The 18,321-nt window shown below is 41.7% G+C and overlaps 1 long non-coding RNA gene and 2 pseudogenes across 1 annotated transcript; 1 reads left to right on the top strand and 2 right to left on the bottom strand.

Moving 5' to 3' along the window:
• Positions 1–12,346: 12,346 nt before the first annotated feature.
• The window catches only part of LOC121559288, a 64,650-nt pseudogene continuing 58,675 nt past the window's right edge, over positions 12,347–18,321 (top strand).
• Positions 12,561–18,321, bottom strand: part of LOC123484619 — a 38,792-nt pseudogene continuing 33,031 nt past the window's right edge.
• LOC121560961 lies at positions 13,644–17,083 on the bottom strand. Its single transcript, XR_005999075.1, has 2 exons — positions 17,043–17,083; positions 13,644–13,817 (listed from the first exon to the last, which is right to left on the bottom strand). It is a non-coding gene; the product is annotated as an uncharacterized LOC121560961 (long non-coding RNA).

Raw genomic sequence — 18,321 nt, 5'->3', positions numbered from 1 at the left:
GAAACTGGGTAAGTTTCATAATATCAGATGGTCTGCATGGAGGCATGAAACACTGTTAAAAATATCAAGACTATTGCCAGCCATTAAAATGCAACTGGTTACAAGTGATAACAGTGACTTGCAGCATATCTGCACAGAACGTTTTCAGTGCTTTCTGTCAAATATGCTTGACATTTGCAACATTTTGAAGACCACATCCATTAGGTTTCAGAAGGAAAAGCTGACCAGTTCACAATTCTGCTTGATGGTGACAGCCACAGGGCACACACTGTTTCCAATGCTGATGCTGACAGAGACAAGACACACTTACTCAGGGGGTTAATTGAAGAGTTTGAAATCAGATACGACTCCCTCAAGTCATGTGATCATTTCTTAGTATTTGATCCTTCAACATGGCCTCAGGAAATGCAAGACCTCCACAGTTTTGGAAACACAACAGTTTGCAGCATTCTCAAGAAATATGAGGCCACCTTGCAACTTGACAAATATACCACTGTGACAGAATGGATGCGCTTAAAGCTGGCAGGAAAATGCCTGGGAGCCTCTTCTGTGTATGACTTGGTCCAAATAGTAAATACAAGTAACCCAGATGCTTACTCCAACATCAACAAGGTGGTTAAGCTGTCTCTTACACTGCCTTTATGCAGTGCAGCTTGTGAGAGGGAATTCTCACATCTCAACATAATAAAAACCAAGTACAGATCTCGTCTGTCACATGCTCGTCTCTCAGCCCTGATGCACATTCACCTGTCAAAGCAGACCACAGAGACATTTGACCCAAAGCCTGCTGTTGACCTGTGGATGGAGACAGCTAATCGGCGGCTCAACCAAGGACAGGGAGGTGCATCTGCAGCATCTTCATCATCTACCATGCAGGAAGCTGAAGCAGAGGACAGTGGGGGCGACACTGAAGAGGACAGTGGTGGCGGCACTGAGGAGGACAGTGAGGAAGACTGCACTTATTAAGACCACGCTACATATGGGGTGAGTACCATACACCATCTGCTGGTACTCACCTGAGTAACTCACTGAAAAAGTTATGTGCACCCCTGGTTATATCCTACCATGACTTTGTCGGGTAAAGACTCAAAACTCAAAAGGACTGACAGTGACTCCTCTGTTTCACCACGCTCACCACCGGGTCTGTGTTGCACCAAACGGCGGGAATCACAAACACCAGGAATCTTCAACTTGAATTGCTCCACCTCTACACTTAACGCTACCCCAGAAATCACTCCTTTCAATGGTGCCCTGTTCCTAAGAGCAAAGCAAGAAACAGATCTTGACCCAAGTTGCGTGACACGGAGCGCCCACTCCCTCTGGTCAGAAGAAACACAAACAAATATCACAAGTTCACTACTGATTCAACTGCTCCCAACTCCTTTCCCACTGTAGTGTATTAAGAATTATGACTTTGCTATTGTTTTTAAGTGGAACCTGAGAGGATGTTTATTCAGTGTTAGAGGGAGTAGTTTTGTGGTGACACACCATAGAACAGAGGGAGTCTGTTTGTGGGAGACAGGTGATTGGACAGTATGGGGAACCCCCCATATTTTGGGAAAGATTATAAGTATGGGCTAGAGACAAAGAACATTAGAGCAGCAGACATATTCTTTTCGGACACTGCTCTCCGGATGATTGTGACATCTGTAAACTGATGCTGAAATCGTGTGATATGAATAAAACTTATGATCAAAGCTCAGTATAAGCGGACTCCTTTGTTACAGCATAATTAGCCACATTAACTCGACACTACACCACCCACACTGAAACCACAAATGGATCTGCCAAAAGGTATGGATCAACTTTCGCCAAAAATGTATCTCCTACTGCACCAGATTCTTCTTTATCATGTCCATTGATGCCAGGCTCTGGTTCTGAGCTCTTCACCACACCTTCTACTTCACTTAACTCTCCCTCATTCATTTCCATTTCACCTCCAGAGCTTAGTCTGGCGAATGGCTCACTCGGTTTGCACTTGAATTATAACATTTGAAATGTCTCTATTCCTTTGAACATTTTGTGAGTGCAATGTTTACTGTTCATTTCTGGTGGTTTATTTCATTTTGTTTATTATCTATTTCACTTGCTTTGGCAATGTAAACATATGTTTCCCATGCCAATAAAGCCATTTGAATTGAGAGAGAGAGAGAGAGAGAGAGAGAGAGAGAGAGAGAGAGAGAGAGAGAGAGAGAGAGAGAGAGAGAGAGAGAGAGAGAGAGAGAGAGAGAGAGAGAGGGCTCCATGTTAATGTATAGGGGACATGAGTCAGTCATGGTTACTCATGTTTATGTGATGAGGTAGCCCCGCCTGCGACTTCAAAATCAGTGTCAGCCCTCAGCCCAATAGGGAATGTCCTCTTGGTGTAACTGTCAAGCTGTTGCTTTCTCCCGCGGTAGACCTGGTTCATATCCCGTCGGTTACATTAAGCAGTCTATTCTCTGAAAGAGTCCAGACAGCCTGTTCCCAACAGTGGGGTCAGTGGGATTGGAGAGGGGCCCCTCCCCCCCTCTCTCTCCCTCTCTCTGACTGGAGGAGAGAAGTGAAATGATGCCTCTCCTCTGGTTAACAATACTCACCTTGAGAGACTTTACAGCCTGTTTGAGCTCCTTCAGCTCCTTCTCTCTCTCCTGGAATCTCTGCTGGACCTTCTGCTGACTCATCCCCAGCTGCCTCTGTGGAGAATCACTCTTCAATGAGCTATCAAGCTTTATTTGTCCAGTAGATCAATAGTATACTAATGTGACATAGGGCCCATAGAGAGGAAGGTCTAAAATCTTGAGGAAGTCCCTTTACCATATGACATTTTCTATGTTGCTATGTTAATGATTATAGTTTTTATGGTAGGCGTACATGTATCAAGGGGTTGAGACTGAACTTTGAACTCCTAAAAGGGCATTCGGAATGATAATAGTGTTTGAAATCAGAAAATGGTGATACATTGGGAGCAAACTCAATATACTCAAGGTTTGTGTTCATATTTGTTCTGCCGTGGATCGATTTCATTTGAATGATCTCATATTCAAACAGCCTTAGTTCCTACTGTATCTTTAATTCTTTGTTTATCAGACAGTCACCAACAAGTAGTTCTGGTCTTACCTGTTTCTCAGTCCTCTCTGCTGCAGCTGACACTGTATTATGGCCTTTATGTTCATCCATTGTACACAGATAACAGATACACTGCTGATCGGTACGACAGTAAACCTCCAGCAGTTTGTCATGATGAGAGCAGATCTTCTCCTGTAGTTGTGCAGAGGCATTGACCAGCTTGTGTTTCTTGAAACCAGGAAATTCATAGTGAGGTTGGAGGTGAGTCTCACAGTAAGGCCAGACACACCAAACAGGACATGAGGGCTTTCTGCTTTCTGGTTCCAGTGCAGAAATCACACGCCACATCTCCAGGTCCAGCATAGCACAGAGCAGGAGGGGGAGCAGCCTGGAGTCCTTTCTTCTTCAGTTTCTCCACCATCTCAGCCAACATGTTATTTTTCCTCAGATTAGGCCTTGGCGTGAAGGTCTCTCTGCACTGAGGACAGCTATAGACCCCTTTCAGAACATCCTGATCCCAGCAGCCCTCAATACATCTCCTACAGTAATTGTGTCCACAGGCAGTAGTGACCGGCTCCTTCAGTAGATCCAGACAGACAGAACAACAGAACTGGTCCTGGTCCAGCAGAACTCCCTGCTGAGCCATTTGGATGGTTGTTCACTCTCACACAGACAGACGACACAGAGACTCAGATCAGTTTCGTTTCCTTGAAGTGAGTTTTTGGGAGGGCGAGGACTTTCTGGATCTGCCAGATAGGTGAGGTTAGAGGGAGGGAGGGAGGGAGGGATAGAGAGAGAACTGCGTTCAACGTGGAGAGGGAGACAAATATTTTAGTTTCTAGGTCCTTCATTTGGAATAAATCTAACAAATATGAGTTGTTAGAATATATAAAGGGTAACAGTTCCTATGAACTACATATTATAATTATTATAATAAGCTTCATAATGTCTTATAATACACTTATGTGTTATAACACTGATTATAAGTGTCTATAATAATTCATAAGTGGTTATAATGGGGGGGGGGGCGGAGGGGGGTTTGATATTGATACAATATACTGTAGTTTAAATGAATACTGTATGTATTGACTGATCATTGAGAATGAGGTAATACTTTACATTACAGTGTGGTTATTACTGATAGGCCTAGGGTCAGGGTTAGAGTTACTACATTCAGCAGTAACCCTAACCCTAGCCATATCTAGGACTAAAAAGAGAGGATGTTTTATAATCAGAGTTCTTTGTATCTCTTCTTAGTCAGACAGAAACCCCCCACATCTTATAGGTGGACGGGGTTATGAACATATCCAATGAATTATTTCTGCAACCAGATGAAATGAAACTGCCTTTCAGCAGGAAAAGCTTCTCTAATAATCCTAACCATTGCTGGGTGTCTTCAGAGACTGACACTGTCAAGTCAAATCATATGGCTGTGCTTTCATGTCAAAACATTTATTATTTTCTATTCATAAAATTCTATTGTATTATATTCTTTGATAACATATTCTATCCATAGGCTCCACTCTGTATAGTGTTAATGATGACTGTTTGTTCTGTACATTGATTGAATGGTTAGGACTATCTCACTGTATTCACTGTTTAAATCCCAAGAGACCAGGAGACCTAAAGGAAGCCTTCAACACTGTATCCCTTCATCCAGTCATAGTAAACAACCTCTGTCTGTCTGTCTGTATGTCTGTATGTCTGTCTGTCTGTAAACACAGCCAACTTTTCTGCGGTGGTTGTTGTTGCTATCAGTGCTGCACAGCTATTTTCATGTCTCTCCAGAGATGGTAGATCGGGTTCAACTCCAGGATCTGGCTGGACCACTCAAGGACATTCAGAGACTTGTCCCGAAGCCACTCCTGCGTCTTGGCTGTGTGCTTAGGGTTGTTGTCTTGTTGGAAGTTGAACCTTCGCCCCAGTCTGAGATCCTGAGCGCTCTGAAGCAGGTTTTCATCAAGGATCTCTCTGTACTTTGCTCTGTTCATTTTTCCCTCGATCCTGGCTATTCTCCCAGTCCGTGCCTCTGAAAAACATCCCCACAGCCTGATGCTGCCACCACCATGCTTCACCATAGGGATGGTGCCATGTTTTCTACAGACGTGACGCTTGGCATTCAGGCCAAAGAGTTCAATCTTGGTTTCATCAGACCAGAGAATCTTCTTTCTTTTGGTCTGAGAATACTTTAGGATCCTTTGGGCAAACTCCAAGTGGGCTGTCATGTGTCTTTTACTGAGGAGTGGCTTCCGTCTGGCCACTCTACCATAAAGGCCTAATTGGTGGAGTGCTGCAGAGGTGGTTGTCCTTCTGGAAGTTTCTCCCATCTCCACAGAGGAACTCTGGAGCTCTGTCAGAGTTACCATCAGGTTCTTGGTCACTTCCCTGACCAAGGCCCTTCTCCCACGATGCTCAGTTTGGCCAGGCGGCCAGCTCTAGGAAGAGTCTTGGTGGTTACAAACTTCTTCCATTTAAGAATGATGGACGCCATTGTGATCTTGGGGACCTTCAATGTTGCAGAAATGTTTTGGGACCCTTCCCCAGATCTGTGCCTCAACACAATCCTGTCTCAGAGCTCTACTGACAATTCCTTCACCCTCATGGCTTGGTTTTTGCTCTGACATGCACTGTCAACTGTGGGACCTTATATAGACAGCTGTGTGCCTTTACAAATCATGTCCAATCAATTGAATTTACCACAGGTGGACTCCAATCAAGTTGTAGAAACATCTCAGGATGATCAATGGAAACAGGATTCACCTGAGCTCAATTTTGAGTCTCATAGAAAAGGGTCTGAATACTTATGTAAATAAGGTATTTCTGTCTTGTATTTTCAATAAGTGTGTAAAAATAAAAAATACATTTTGCTTTGTCATTATGTGGTATTGTGGGTAGAGTGATGAGGAAAATGTTTTATTTAATCAATTTTAGAATAAGGCTGTAACGTAATAAAATGTTGAAAGGGTCTGAATACTTTCCGAATGCACTGTATGGCAGCTAGAAATCAAAACTGGATGGTCTTCAGAGATAGATGGGAGGGGCTGAGGGTAGCTGAAGGCGGGGACTAAAAACAAACAAAATATAACTAATGTAAAATGTAGTGTCTGTGAAATGTATGTAGTATGTACATTTATAAGCTGGAAGTGGAAGGCTAAGTATTGTTGTCCATTAGTTTAGGAGGGGTGGTAGGGTTAGGGGAAAATAATAAAGAAGGAAGATATATTTAAAATAATATTTACAAAACATATATATGGGGGATTGGAAATGATGCAGACAATTACACAGATAGAAGCCACAATATATCTGCAATATTAAAGCTGATCTACCCCCACACACACACACACACACACACACACACACACACACAACAACAACAACAATACAATAATAATAATTATATCTGATTAAAAAACATATTTTCTGGATATCCTGTCAATTTCCTCCTTGTAGATGTTTGGTAGTTGCTCTTTCAGTTCATTGACACATTTCGTCACATGCTTCAATGTGATAATGATGCTGGGTATTGCTTCAGATCCAGGAGGAACACAGAGAGACTGGAAACTATGATATTGAGAAAGACAAAGGTTATTTGATTTCAAGCACATTTCACTGGGAAAGAGGTCTAGAGATAGTCATTGAACAGTGTTATAGTGTGGACACTATATAAACAATTCCTACTGAATAGGTTGTGTACTTAACTGCAGTATAGTATTATTACCTTACATTGGAGCATGGTTATTATGGACATTGATGTTGACCGTGACCTTTACCCTCCTGTGATGTCATCATCCTAGAGTTGGCACGGCATTAACGGGACACTGCCTCATGTTGAATTGAAAGGCGTGTGGATAATCCTTGTAAAGTTACTACAATCAACATCAATGATCAGCTAATAGCTCACCCTCTTGTCAAATGTTTCCTACAGATGTATTTTGTTTGTTATGAATTTCCAGATATGAATTATGAATGTATTTTTCTTAAGGGGGGTTGCCCTATTTTCAATTTGAGCACATGCTTCTGAAAGGTCTGTGCACGGCCCTGGATACACTGCTGATAGGTACAGCAGAAAACCTCCAGCAGTTTGTCATGATGAGAACAGATATACTCCTGTAGTTGTGCGGTGGCTTTGACCAGCTTGTGCTTCTTGAAAGCAGGAGATTCATAGTGAGGTTGGAGGTGAGTCTCACAGTAAGAGGCCAGACACACCAGACATGACATGAGGGCTTTCTGCTTTCTGGTCCCAGTGCAGACATCACATGCCACATCTCCAGGTCCAGCATAGCACAGAGCAGGAGGGGGAGCAGCCTGGAGTCCTGTCTTCTTCAGTTTCTCCACCACTTCAGCCAACATGTTATTTTTCCTCAGATTAGGCCTTGGAGTGAAGGTCTGTCTGCACTGAGGATGTCACACCCCACATCTAAAGGTCCAGCATGACAGTGAGCAGGAGAAGCAGCTTGGAGTCCTGTCTTCTTCAGTTTCTCCACCACTTAGGCGAGCACAGCACTCCTGTTCAGAATAGGTCTTGGGGTGAAGGTATGTCTGCACTGCACTCAATCTGGTTTATTTAGTACCCCAGCGCAGGTTAAGTAGTGGAAAGAACATGTTGGGTTATTTTGACCCAGACAGTTTGGTTGCGTGAATAACCCAATATGTTGGGTTGTTAGTATTAACAGAACACGGGTTAATTTAACCATCAGTTGGGTATTTTTTACTCTCATGCTTGGTTGACCTAGCAACTGGGTCTGTTCTAATGTCATGCTTGGTTGACCTAGCAACTGGGTTTGTTCTAATGTCATGCTTGGTTGACCTAGCAACTGGGTCTGTTTTAAATGTCATGCTTGGTTGACCTAGTAACTGGGTCTGTTTTAATGTCATGCTTGGTTGACCTAGCAACTGGGTCTGTTTTAATGTCATGCTTGGTTGACCTAGCAACTGGGTCTGTTTTAATGTCATGCTTGGTTGACCTATCAACTGGGTCTGTTTTAATGTCATGCTTGGTTGACCTAGCAACTGGGTCTGTTTTAATGTCATCCTTACTGTAGGTTATTTTAAGGAGGCGTGGCTTATTATGGGCGTGGCTTTCAGCTAGATCTTATTGGCCACCCATGAGAGTAAATGTCATTCCAGTTTATCATATCAAATTTACATACTGTAAACTCAATGTTTCCTTATTAAATTATTCTATAATATGTAGAGTATTTATTACATATTATAATAAGGTATACCACTGTATCATAGCCCAACAATGAGACATACGTGGACTTTTAGGAAACTCTATAAGCAAAATTGAAACTACAAAAATGTCAATGTTCAACCTTAACATGTGCTAACTACGCAACAGACCAGATGAACAGGAATTATATTTACTCTCATGGGTGGCTAAAAATAACTATCTGAAAGCCACACCCCTACTAAACTATGCCTACAGTCTTCTGATCTGACCTGCTGGGTCATATCTCAATAACCAAGCAACAATAACCCAACACCCAGCATCCATAACCCAGCAGTTTTTAAAGAAAACAACCCAACTAAGTGACCCAACGCCTACAACCCAACATTTGGGTCAACCAAACAACCCAGAATTTTTTAGAGTGTGGGGACAGGTGTAGACACCTTTCAGATCATCCTGATCCCAGCTTTCTTTAATACAGCCCATACAGTAGCTGTGTCCACAGGCAGTAGTCACCGGATCCTTCAGTAGATCTAGACAGACGGAGCAACAGAACAGTTCTAGATTGTCAGCCATTTTAGTGCTTTCACCTGAAGGTTGAGCAACAGGGTGTCAAAGATGACTTTCTGTTTCATGGAACTCTACACCAGAGGACAGGGAGTGGCTTCCTCTTGACTGTGTACTCTGTATCTACAGGTTTTTGGGGGGATGGAAGTCAAGCTAAGAAGATGACGTTGCATACAGCTGTGTCCACAGGGAATAGTAACTGGATCCTTTGGTAGATCCAGACAGCAGAGTGGATATTTTAAAAGGGCCTCTGCAATGTCCATACAACAAGCTGCACAGCAGAGTATCAGAGATAACTTTAATGTCTTTGAAAGTCTGAGTGGTGGGGGAGGCCTTTTAGATCTGTTTGGAGACGTTAGTCCTGGATGGATGCACTGAGGTATATAGGGATGGAAGCCATAGTGACGTGTAACCAAATATAAGGTTGTGGTAAAACATTACAACGTTTTAAAGGTTCCATAAATGTACAGTGACCTATTCAGAAGCCACAGTGGTGAATGATGAATATGTCAAATCAAAAGTTTTATTTCATTTTCAGTCATGTAAAATGATCATAAATTGTAAAGAAACATGTGGATGCAGTGGGGTGCAAATACCTCTGTAGAATTAATTAAGCGAGAAATGGCAGTGGAAATGGCTTTATGCACAAATATTGATATAATAACCATCATATTGAAGTAAACTTGGAGTCACACGATGATATGTGGTGTGGTCCTCCCACTACGACTCGGGAAACCATGCAGTTTATTAAGCTACAGATGAAATAAGTTATGCTGAACTTCACAGGGTGGTGAAAGTTCACAGTGATGAGCTTGATGCTCCTTTCCAATAAATATCGAGGGTCTTTTTGTCCATAATAATGTCATCATGTAGGCAGCCTATCCAGAGTGGGCGTGTTCACTATATAATGCCCCCAAAACATCTGACAAAACCATCGGTAGAGTTGAAAATGTGATGGAAACCCATTTAACATAAAGTTTTTAACCGGTTTTTGTATTTTCCCCAAAATATATTTGTATGTGCATTACATCATCACGCACAGCCATTTATCCTCAACAAGTCAATTTGATGGAAATATCTCTGCTAGTAAAATTCACGTTTTTATGAAGATTTTACAATATTCTGTCACCAGTCGAATGGAAACTATTTTTCATGCGAATTTTCAAAAATCTGCATAAAAACAATATCCTCATCTATAAACAAAATCCCAATATAATTGAATGGTAAATTACGTATTGAATCATTTTGGAAATAAGAACATAATATGTTTAAGCGACTCCAAAATGACACAATACATTATTTACCATTCAATTCTATTGGGCACAACATCATCTGAAACACAACCAAAACACACTGCAAGAGTCCCAAGCTTGATGTAGTCATAGCCTGCTAGGAATATGGGACCAAATACTAACTTTTGACAAAATGTAATACACTATAAGTGAATTTGTTCAAATACTTATGACACCTTCTAATGGAGGGCCTAGATAAAGATGAAGTCGGAAGTTTACATACACCTTAGCCAAATACATTTAAACTCAGTTTTTCACAATTCCTGACATTTAATCCTAGTAAAAATTCCCTGTCTTAGGTCAGTTAGGATCACCACTTTATTTTAAGAATGTGAAATGTCAGAAAAATTGAAAAGAATGATTTATTTCAGCTTTTATTTCTTTCATCACATTCCCAGTGGGTCAGAAATTTACATACACTCAATTAGTATTTGGTAGCATTGCTCAATCCTCAACAAGTCAACTTGATGGAAACATCTCTGATGATAAAATGCCCATGTTTTTATGAAGATTTTACAATGTTCACATGAAAATCTGTCGCCAGTCGGATGGAAACAGATTTTCATGCGAATATTCAAAAATCTGCATAAAAACAAAATCCTTATAGAATTGAATGGTAAATTACATATCGAGACATTTTGGAGTCACTTGTATTGTAAATAAGAACATAATATGTTTAAGTGACTCCAAAATGACACCATACATGATTTACCATTCAATTATATTGCGACCAAGCTTTAACTTCCTGACTGATGTCTTGAGATGTTGCTTCAATACATCCACATAATTTTCCTTCCTCATGATGCCAATTATTTTGTGAAGCGCACGAGTCCCTCCTGCAGCAAAGCACCCCCACAGCATGATGCTGCCGCCCCTGTGCTTCACGGTTGGGATGGTGTTCTTCGGCTTGCAAGCGACCTCCTTTTTCCTCCAAACATAACGATGGTCATTATGGCCAAACAGCAGTTTGTCATGATGAGAGCAGATCTTCTCCTGTAGTTGTGCGGTGGCTTTGACCAGCTTGTGCTTCTTGAAAGCAGGAAATTCATAGTGAGGTTGGAGGTGAATCTCACAGTAAGAGGCCAGACACACCAGACAGGACATGAGGGCTTTCTGCTTTCTGGTCCCAGTGCAGAAATCACACGCCACATCTCCAGGTCCAGCATAGCACAGAGCAGGAGGGGGAGCTGCCTGGAGTCCTGTCTTCTTCAGTTTCTCCACCACTTCAGCCAACACAGTGCTTCTGTTCAGAACAGGCCTTGGGGTAAAGGTCTGTCTGCACTGGGGACAGCTGTACACACCTTTCAGATCCTCCTGATCCCAGCTTTCTTTAATACAGCCCATACAGTAGCTGTGTCCACAGGCAGTAGTCACCGGATCCTTCAGTAGATCCAGACAGATGGAGCAACAGAACAGTTCCTGATTCTCTGCCATTTTGGTGCTCTCTCCCGTAGGTTAAGCAATGGCAGTGTCAAAGATAACTTTCTGTTTCATGGAACTCTACACCAGAGGACAGGGAGGGGCTTCCTACTTGACTGTGTACTCTGTATGTAGAGGGGTTGTGTTTTCTTTGATAAGGAAGTGTGACAGAGTGTTGGGTAGTAGCCAGAGATGTTCAGTATTTCTCTTACATCTATTTGAAATACGTATTTTAATTACTTCTGAGTATTTTGTCATTTGAATCACACTGGGTTGAACTAAACATTTCAAAATACTAAATACTTTTCTATACCATTTTTTTTTATTGTGATTCACATTTTGCAATAATTGAAAGTCGCTCTGGATAAGAGTGTCTGCTAAATGATTACAATGTAAATGTAAATGCAAAAATTAATAATTGCAATCACTGAAAAACTCAATTTAAAGGGATTCTTCAGTATTTAGGCAATGAAGCCCTCTATCTATTTCCCCAGAGTCAGATGAACTCATGGACACCATTTTAATGTCTCTGCATCCTGTATGAAGGAAGTTTGTAGTAGTTTTGGGAGCCAATGCCAACTAGCGTTAGCGCAATGACTGGAAGTCTATGGCATGCTAGCAGTTACTATAGACTTCATAGCGCTAATGCTAGTTAGAAACTTCCTTCAAACTGTAGAGACAAATAAATGGTTCCATTCATTCATTGATTTTTAGAACATTTTCAGGTCATTGTTTGTTTTCAGTGGAAAGTCCAAATACATTATTTTTCAGATGTTGGGGGTAAAACTGGCAAATCTATAATGTTTATTTATGCTCCATAAAGTTGTCCTAGAATCTGTTGTTACCCTGACCTCTCCCACAGATTCCATCAGGTTACTACATTCAGACCATGAACTCTAACCTGCACCTGAACAGCTTCCTCCTGCCCATCGGTGCCATGAACGTCATCAGCATCCTACCTCTGCTGCTGCTGGCCCCTCTCGTGGAGTGTGTCACCTCCTGCTACCTGTCCATGGAGAAAACACCCTTCTCCCACGCCAGAGTCATCAGTAAGCACACACACACACACAAACACACACAGAGAAAGACACACACACACACACACACACACCCTACTGGTGTACCTGCCCCCTACTGGTGTATTAGAGACAGACAAGAGACGTTTGAACCAAATGAATGCTTCTTTCTCTTCCCAGTCTTCCTCTCTTCTCTGTTCCAGGCTCTGTGATCTCCTTCCACCTGACACCCAGTCATATCAGAGGCATCTCCCTGCACTTCCTCCCCCTGTGGATATACTGCTACATAGATGACTGGAAATAGCTGATTCATTGTGTCAATCAATTCAATAACAGAGCAATTCCAATGTCATGATTTTGACTTTTATATTGAAAGATCACATTGATTCAGTAATTGATTCAGAATACAGAATTGTTTGGATTCATACATGTACATGGGTGATTTAAATATTCTCATCTGATCATAAATGGATCAACAATGATCCCAGTTTCTGATTTGACTGGTTTGCCAGTACTACAGTTTACATCAAGAGAAAAAGAGACACATTTACAGAGGATTGCAACAGCCAAGAGGTGATCAGGTAGACAGTAAAAGTCTGAAGCCTGAGTGTCAGTCTGTATGTGCTATCATGCCATCTGTTTAGCAAGACCACTAACAGATCTGGGACCAGGCTTTTATTTTTATTTTTACAATAACGTTAAAAAAGGGGAATTGAACCAGATCATAGGCCTACTGGAAGACTGTTAATAACCCAGAAGCTCTCCATCAACATGTCTGAAATGGTTGAAATCATCTGTACCTACTGGTAATTATTGAGATATGATTTTGTACCAATCCCAAACCCAGGATAAAGGGGCTGAGTGAATGTGGTCTGGACTCTGTGGAGGAGGGTCAGTGTCAGAGACGCTGTAGAAGGACAGAGTTCCTGCCCTGTGGTCCTGGTTCACTCCTACTCTGGAGGAGCAGGGGACAGATATTTCTGTTTTATTAGCATTGGGCCAAAACCTACAATGGGGGGGATAGCACTCCAAAGTCCAGGACTGACTGTTACCTAGAAATGTAGACTCTGGGACCTTTCCTTTCCTGATGATCCCTCTATATGACACTGCTATTTCAACCCATCCACCGCTCCACTCTACCTCCCAGTAGCAGACTCCAGACAGGCCCTCTCTACACAGCACCTGTCTCCAGTAGTCAGGATAGGGCTGAGCTTTATCAGTGGCTGTCACCTTCCAGTTTCCATCAGACAGCCTGAGTTCTGGATGAGCTGTATTCAGATCCAATGTCAGCTGGAGGACGTCTGACTGATGAACCACAAAACCCAATAAGTAAAAGAAAGAACATGTATGTTGTCTTTGAGAGGGTGTTTGAATATCACTTACAGAGGGACAACTTTTCTTTGGTCTTCAGCTAAAGAGCAATTTGGAAGTCTGTAACTATTTAAAATTCAATGTAAATTAATATTAAGAGAAGAACGTGTTAGGGTTTTGAGACTAAAACACATTACACAATAAGCAAAAATAGACAACTGCTCAGCAATATACCTCAAATAAGTTGATTGCATTCCATGAGAAATATACCACATATTTTAATAGAGGTTAAAAAACAGCATATCTTGAGATCATATGTGTGCACTCCCTACCATTTTTAGACATCATTCCTATCTCCTTCACATTTTGTCCAGTTGATCTTTCAGTCCAGGAGGATAAAACGTAATGTCGTCAAATGAGAGGTGTGAGTTGGCAGGCAGGATGGGAGAGGCCACAGGCTCAGGAGGGTCATAGAGAGACTTAAGACCCTATAGGGAGAGATGAGAGAACTGTTAACAAATGAAGACTTCCAAAGCTCAAACACATTCCACTAACATGGGGAGAAAGGCCAGATATGACACTTTGAGAGACATATTCTACTGTTGATAGACCAAGTGATATACCAGAGGGTGGTGCGGTCTGCACAACGCATCACCGGGGGCAAACTACCTGCCCTCCAGGACACCTACAGCACCCGATGTCACAGGAAGGTGTCGTATCGGGTGAATGCTGGCAATTATTGCTGATAAACAAAGGAGTCCGCTCATACTGAACTTTGATCATAAGGTTTATTCATATCACAAGCTTTCAGCATAAGTTACAGGTGACATGCCCACCCGGAGAGCGACGCCTCAGATTGCAATGGCCGCTCTGCCCTCTCTTTGTCTAGCCCCTACTTATAAACAATGCAAAAGGATGGGTGGCTCCCTCTGCTGTCCAATCACCCGTCTCCCCTGGGGCGTCACCCCACAAACGCCACATTTGACCTAACATAAACAACATTCCATTTCTTCATGAAAAACATTTAACAAAGGCATAATCCTAATACACGACAAAGGCCAAAAATATCATCAAGGACAACTACCACCCCAGCCACTGCCTGTTCACCCCGCTATCATCCAGAAGGCGAGGTCAGTACAGGTGCATCAAAGCTGGGAGCAAGAGACTGAAAAACAGCTTCTATCTCAAGGCCATCAGATTGTTAAACAGCCATCACTTGCACAGAGAGGCTGCTGCCTGCATACAGACTTGAAAACCACAGGCCACTTTAATAATGCCACTTTAATAATGTTTACATATCTTGCATTACCCATCTCACATGTACAGTTGAAGTCGGAAGTTTACATACACCTTAGCCAAATACATTTAAACTCAGTTTTTCACAATTCCTGACATTTAATCCTTGTAAAAATGCCCTGTCTTAGGTCAGTTAGGATAACCACTTTATTTTAAGAATGTGAAATGTCAGAATAATTGTAGAGAAAATGATTTATTTCAGTTTTTATTTATTTCAACACATTCCCAGTGGGTCAGAAGTTTACATACACTCAATTAGGATTTGGTAGCATTGCCTTTAAATTGTTTAACTTGGGTCAAATGTTTCGGGTAGCCTTCAACAAGCTTCCCACAATAAATTGGGTGAATTTTGGCCCATTCCTCCTGACAGAGCTGGTGTAACTGAGTCAGGTTTGTAAGCCACCTTGCTCGCACATGCTTTTTCAGTTCTGCCCACAAATTTTCTATAGGATTGAGGTCAGGGCTTTGTGATGGCCACTCCAATACCTTGACTTTGTTGTCCTTAAGCCATTTTTCCACAACTTTGGAAGTATGCTTGGGGTCATTGTCCATTTGGAAGACCGATTTGCGACCAAGCTTTAACTTCCTGACTGATGTCTTGAGATGTTGCTTCAATACATCCACATAATTTTCCTTCCTCATGATGCCATCTATTTTGTGAAGTGCACCAATCCCTCCTGCAGCAAAGCACCCCCACAACATGATGCTGCCACCCCCGTGCTTCACGGTTGGGATGGTGTTCTTCGGCTTGCAAGCAACCCCCTTTTTCCTCCAAACATAACGATGGTCATTATGGCCAAACAGTTCTATTTTTGTTTCATCAGACCAGAGTACATTTCTCCAAAAAGTACAATCTTTGTTCCCATGTGCAGTTGCAAACCGTAGTCTGGCTTTTTTATGGCGGTTTTGGAGCAGTGGCTTCTTCCTTGCTGAGCGGCCTTTCAGGTTATGTCGATATAGGACTCGTTTTAATGTGGATATAGATACTTTTGGTCCTGTTTCCTCCAGCATCTTCACAAGGTCCTTTGCTGTTGTTCTGGGATTGATTTGCACTTTTCACACGAAAGTACGTTAATCTCTAGGAGACAGAACGCGTCTCCTTCCTGAGCGGTATGACGGCTGCGTGGTCCCATGGTGTTTATACTTGCGTACTATTGTTTGTACAGATGAACGTGGTACCTTCAGGAGTTTGGAAATTGCTCCCAAGGATGAACCAGACTTGTGGAGGTCTACAATTTAGTTTTCTGAGGTCTTGGCTGATTTCTTTTGATTTTCCCATGATGTCAAGCAAAGAGGCATTGAGTTTGAAGGTAGGCCTTGAAATACATCCACAGGTACATCTACAATTGACTCAAATGATGTCAATTAGCCTATCAGAAGCTTCTAAAGCCATGACATCATTTTCTGGAATTTTCCAAGCTGTTTAAAGGCAAAGTCAATTTAGTGTATGTAAACTTCTGACCCACTGGAATTGTGATACAGTGAATTATAAGTGAAATAATCGGTCTGTAAAAAATTGTTGGAAAAATGACTTGTATCATGCACAAAGTAGATGTCCTAACCGACTTGCCAAAACTATAGTTTGTTAACAAGAAATTTGTGGTGGTTGAAAAAATTAGTTTTAATGACTCCAACCTAAGTGTATGTAAACTTCCGCCTTCAACTGTATATACTGTATTCTATACTATCTATTTTATCTTAGCCTATGCCACTCTGATAATGACATTGCTCATCCATATATTTATATATTCTTATTGCCTTTACTGAGATTTGTGTGTATTAGGTATTTATTGTGGAACTGTTAGATATTACTTGCTAGATATTGCTGCACTGTCGGAACTAGAAGCACAAGCATTTCGCTACACTCGCAATAACATCTGCTAACCATGTTTATGTGACGAATACATTTGATTTTGATGTCACCTGGAGGAAATGGATGTGATCCTCTGTGTGTGAGAGCTGCTCCAGCTCAGTGCTTCTCTTCCTCAGCTCAGCTATCTCCTGCTCCAGTTGCTCCAGGAGTCCTTTAACCCGTCTCACTGCAGTCTTCTCCTGGCCTCTAATCAACCTTTTCACCTCAGTGAGTATTCTCTCAATGGACCCGATCAGTTCAGTAAAGATTGTCTCATACTTAGCAACTTTTGCCTGTACAGAGCACTGATAACTCACAGAGAGAGAGGAGGGGGTCAATTTCCACTGTTACTGGATTCCAGACAACCTGTTCCCCAGTGTTGTCTTGGTACTATTTTCACAAGTGTGTGGTAAAATTTCACAACTCTTAGAACAAAACTCATCACAGATCGTCAAAAAGGCTGTTACTTTTTTCTTCAAAACTTGAAGCACATTTTCAATTGACTAAGTACAAAACACAAAACCACACAGTAACATTTTCACCAAACCTAATCAGTGTTTCATCTAGAAATACCTTTCATATAAAGTAAATGCCTTTCACAATGCAATGCTCACAATACTTTTCATATGATTCTCTTCTCATTTGTTTAAATACATTTGACCATCACTTAATCTAACTGTGCTTAATGGTTAATCACTTAACCGTTTGGTAAAACTATAGATTTTAAACTGGTTTGTCTACTATATAAGGATTTTGAGAACTACAGAAATAAAATGTGTTTGTAAAGTATAAACATCTAGATAACATGTATGATACATGATAACCATACATAATGACTGCTCATTATTGCTAATTGATTCCACATAGTGGGAACCACAATTGGTCACCATATAAAAGGATGTTTATGAACATTTCTTTCAACATGGAGCAGGATAGACAGCAAGGTAGAGGAAGAAATCAAAGAGCTCGTGGACAAGGGGCCAATCAGAGAGGAGGGCATGGGCCCCATTAAAGAGGTCAGAGAGGTCAAAGAGGTGGGCATGGGACCCGTCAAAGAGGTGGACATCAGAGAGAGGGAGGCAGACGGCAGGGAACTGTTGTGTCTAATGAAGTCCGGGCTATCGTCGTTGACCATGTGGTAAACAGAGGCCTTACCATGGCAGAGGCTGCCAGATTAGTTCACCCCAATCTGAAAAGATCAACTGTCAATAAGATCATGAGAACATTTTCTCCAAGAAAACCGGTAAGTCTGAAGGATATGCACTATGCTTTACCATTACATTTACAATAAATTACATGTTGTAATGCATGTAAATTCACATAACTTGTTCCAGTATTCTTCCAGTATGA

The sequence above is a fragment of the Coregonus clupeaformis genome, unplaced genomic scaffold (genome assembly GCF_020615455.1).
Source record: "Coregonus clupeaformis isolate EN_2021a unplaced genomic scaffold, ASM2061545v1 scaf0374, whole genome shotgun sequence".
In the NCBI taxonomy this organism is placed as follows: domain Eukaryota; kingdom Metazoa; phylum Chordata; class Actinopteri; order Salmoniformes; family Salmonidae; genus Coregonus; species Coregonus clupeaformis.
This window is presented reverse-complemented; position numbering and strand designations above follow the sequence as displayed.